Here is a 4,483-nt window from a genome sequence, read left to right as displayed (position 1 = left end):
AGCAGACTAAAATGTTTACAGTCTAGTGGGGGATAGACAGGAATAAACAAATAATATAATAAATCAGTAGTTTATGTGTTGTGCTAGAAAAGAGGCATGTGATGGGCAAACAGAGGAGGGAAAACAGAATGAGAATGCTGGTCCAGGCATGCAGTTTTATTTATTTATTATTGATTCATAATGTGTTAATTTCTGCTGTACAGCCAAGTGATTCAGTTATATATTTCTTTTTTATGTATTCATTTCCATTATGCTTTATCATAGGATACTGAATATAGTTCCCTGTGGTATAACGAGGACTTTGTTTGTTCATTCCACACATGATAGAATGTGCAATCTGCTTCCATCTGCTAACCTCAACCTCCTACTCCATCCTTCCCCCACCTCCCTCCCCATTGGCAACCACCAGTCTGTTCTCTGTGTCCATGAATCTCTTTCTGTTTCATAGATAGGTTCATTTGTGTTATATTTTGTGTGTGTGGGTGCTTAGTCACTCAGTCATGTCCGATTCTTTGCAACCCCATGACTGTAGCCCGCCAGGCTCCTCTGTCCATGGGATTCTCCAGGCAAGAATACTGGAGTGGGTTACCATGTCCTCCTCCAGGGGATCTTCTGGACTCGGGGATCCAACCTGCATCTCCCACATCTTCTGCATTGGCAGACAGATTCTTTACCACTAGCGCCACCTGGGAAGCCCGTCAAGATCCCTGTGCTGTGCTGTGCTTAGTCGCTCAGTCATGTCCAACTCTTTGTGACCCCATGGACTGTACCCCACCAGGCTCCTCTGTCCATGGGATTCTTCAGGTGAGAATACTAGAAGCCCATATTATATTTTAGATTCCACATATAAGTAATATCATATGGCAGCAGTCCCCAACCTTTTTGACACCGGGGACTGATTTCATGGAACACAATTTTCCCACAGACTAGGGTGCAAGGATGGTTTCAGGGTGATTCAAGTGCATTACATTTCTTGTGCACTTCATTTCTAATCTAATGCTGCCACTGATCTGGCAAGAGGTACCAGTCCACAGCCCAGAGGTTGGGGACCCCTGTCATATGGTGTTTGTCTTTCTATTTCTGACTTACTACTTCATTTAGTATGATAATCTCTAGCTGCATCCATGTTGCTTCAAATGGCAATATTTCATTCTTTTTATGGCTAATATCCCACTGTGTATGTATATATTAATATGTATATATATACACATGTATATGTGTATTGTGTGTATATATATATATATATATTTGTTGTGGCTGTTGTGGTTGTTTAGTCATTCAGCCATGTCCAACTCTTTTGCAACCCCATGGACTATAGCCCGCCAGGCTCCTCTGTCCATGAGATTTTCCAGGCAAGAATACTGGAGCGGGTTCCCATTTCCTCCTCCAGGGGATATTCCCAACCCAGGGATCTAATTAATCCACATCTCTTGCATTGGCAGGCAGATTCTTTACCACTGAGCCACCAGGGAAGCCCACTAAACACTCGGGCATTTCTGATTTCACTCCTGTGCCTGCCAGCGGCCAGGCTCGGCACAGCTCCTGGAGCCCAACTGTCACAGTGTCAGATTATCACTGAATAAGCACTGTCTGCTTAGCAAAGACAGCATTTACTTTCCCCCATCCTTCCTTCTGTAGCAGAATCATGCATTCTAATGGAGTAATAGTTACCATTTTTGAAAGCCTGATGCTAATCACTCAGACACCAAGCACCTGGGGAAGGCAGGTCTTATCATCCTGAATTTAGAAACTTCAGTTTCCCACAGGCAGCTTCAGCAGCACCTACATTGTAGGGTGCTGTGGACACAGGAGAGCTAAAATATGTAAGAAGTGTAGGCTTCCCACCCTAGAGTGTGACCTCTGGCTCCACCACTAACTAGCTGCATACCCCTAGGCAAGTTTATTTAACTTTGCAGTGTGTTTCCTTATCTGTTGTTGTTGTTGTTTAGTCGCTAAGTTTATCCAACTCTTTGGGACCCCATGGACTGTAGCCAGCCATGCTCCTCTGTCCATGGGATTTCCCAGGCAAGAATATTGTTGCCATTTCCTTCTCTAGGGGATCTTCCTAACCCAGGGATGGAACCTGTGTCTCCTGCATTGCAGACGGATTGTTTACTGCTGAGCCACCTGGGAAGCCCTTTCCTCCTCTGAAACATGTGCTAATAGTAATACCTATTTTATGAAATTGATGTGAGGGCTAAAGGAGCTCATGCATTTAAAGTAGGCGTCCCAAACCTCTGGGATCTAATGCCTGATGATCTGAGGTGGAGCTGATATAAACATAATTGAAACAAAGTGCACAATAAATGTAATATACTTGAATCATCCCCAAACCAGCCATTCCCCTCCACCATAGGAAAATTATCTTCCATGAAACTGGTCCCTGGTTCTAAAAAGGCTGGGGACTGCTGATAAAGGACTTGGTACAGGCATGCAATAAGCTCTTAAATAACAATTGTAATGATTTTGATTTTGATTACTAGTATGAAGAAGGAAATGACAATCCACTCCAGTACTCTTGCCTAGAGAATTCTGTGGAGAGAGGAGCCTGGTGGGCTGTTGTTCATGGGGTTGCACAGAGTCGGACATGACTGAAGCGAATTAGCAGCAGCAGCAGCAGCATGGAAAGATCAGGAAAAGGAAGAAGATTCAGCAAAGTAAACTGAGAACTGGGCACCAAACAGGTCAGGGAAGGGGGGAACCATGAGAGAGGGGCATCATGGAAACCAAGGGAAAAGAACGCCAGGAAGGAGGGATCCTTAATGCAGAAAGGCACTAGAAGGCCGGTTTCTTCTGACAAGACAAAAGAGTGATTTTCCAATGAGAATGAAGGCAGAAAGGAAGAAAGAAGCCTAGAGTTTGAAATGAAGGCTTTTTTCGGCTAACCCCATTAGTCTGATCTGAATGCCCAGGTATTGGGGCCATGTCTCCTAATTAGGGAGAATATGTATTTCTCAAGTAAAGGAAAAGCCAGTGTCACACAAAGTGAAACAGAAAAATGTCAGATGACATCAGGTTGGTGAAATAAAAACCTAGACAGTCTCAAATTCATACACCAGAGAAGAGGATGAAAGAGGGAAGAAAACCAGGGTGAATCACAGAACATATTTTTAAAGCAGTGGTCTAACTGAACTCCCAAGCTAACTCCAGTGAAAAGGAGGTTAGTGAAGTGGGCAGGATTTATTTTTGTCTTATTTCAGCTCTGTCTTCTACTGGGTACTAGAGACACATGGCAACATAGAGTGTGTCTTTGGGCAAATATTCAACAAGTGTTTATAAAGTAAAATTATGAAAAGAGCAGAGATGGAGAGGTAGAGAAGAATTAAGGGCTAAATTCTATGTTATTGTTGTTGTTCAGTTGCCCAGTCGTGTCCAACTCTGCAACCTCCTGGACTGCAGCACGCCAGGCCTCCCTGTCCCTCACCATCTCCCAGAGTTTGCCCAAGTTCATGTCCATTGCATTGGTGATGCCATTCAGCCATCTCATCCTCTGACACCCTCTTCTCCTTCTGCCCTCAATCTTTCCAAGCATCAGGGATTTTTCCAACTCTATATGATCTGGGAAATGTTGGGGGTCCATGTGGCTTTGGGGGCCTGAGTGGAGCTGCCTCTTGCCTGGAGGTGAGGGAGGGGGGTCCCCTTCGGCTCTGGAGAGATGGTGGTGGCTATCAGGGTCTCATAGGTGCTGGGGATGGATGCAAGGAGAAGGCCTCTGGAGTCTGCACTCCAGGCCAGTTCTCAGCTAAAGGGTCCAAAGCAGAGAGGCCCTCCCAGTCTCCCTCTGGTCAGGAGGGTTAAGGAGGCTGAGGCTTAAGCCAAACCTGGGATGCTGGAGTCTGGGGGAGGGGTGATGGCAGAACAAGGGAGGCTGAGCCTGTACCCTCTCCACCGATGGAGAATGTGCCTGGGGGTGGGGGGTGGGGTGTTCTTTCTAAGCAGGTTCCAGAGGTGTGACAGCCCAGGAAAGGCTGCACTGGCTTCTTACAGCACCTGGTGTCTCCCTCTCCTTCCTCCCTCAATTGCTAACACAATGGGAACCCCACTGTCTCTCTCTGGGTGCCTCAACCATTGCTGGTACCCTCAACCTGGAGTTGTATGCAAAACCTGGGGATCTGTGATTCCGACTAGCCTTCCTGTCACTGTCTGTCTCCTGTGAGTGTCCCTGATGGACCCTCACTTGCTCTCCTCTTACTCTCTAGCCCCTCATACACTCTCTCCAGCCACTGGGCTCCCTCCTCTCGGCTCTGAGGAGCACCGATTTCCTGTACACCAGCTCCTTCAGGTCCTCAGGTGTGCCCATTCCTTCACTCTGCCCCCTGTCTTAAATGCAGTCCTCTCCACTCCCGTGCCCCTGGCCCTATGCTGCTCACAGAGGTAGGTATTTATAAATCTACAAGAAGCGTAAGGACCTCGGGGTCTGAGGTCAGACATGTCCTCTTTTACCACCCTCTGATATCTCCAATATGAGATCAGGAGAAGGGAC

This window comes from Bos indicus, chromosome X (genome assembly GCF_029378745.1).
Source record: "Bos indicus isolate NIAB-ARS_2022 breed Sahiwal x Tharparkar chromosome X, NIAB-ARS_B.indTharparkar_mat_pri_1.0, whole genome shotgun sequence".
NCBI classification, from domain to species: domain Eukaryota; kingdom Metazoa; phylum Chordata; class Mammalia; order Artiodactyla; family Bovidae; genus Bos; species Bos indicus.
Note: the sequence above shows the minus strand (reverse complement) of the source record.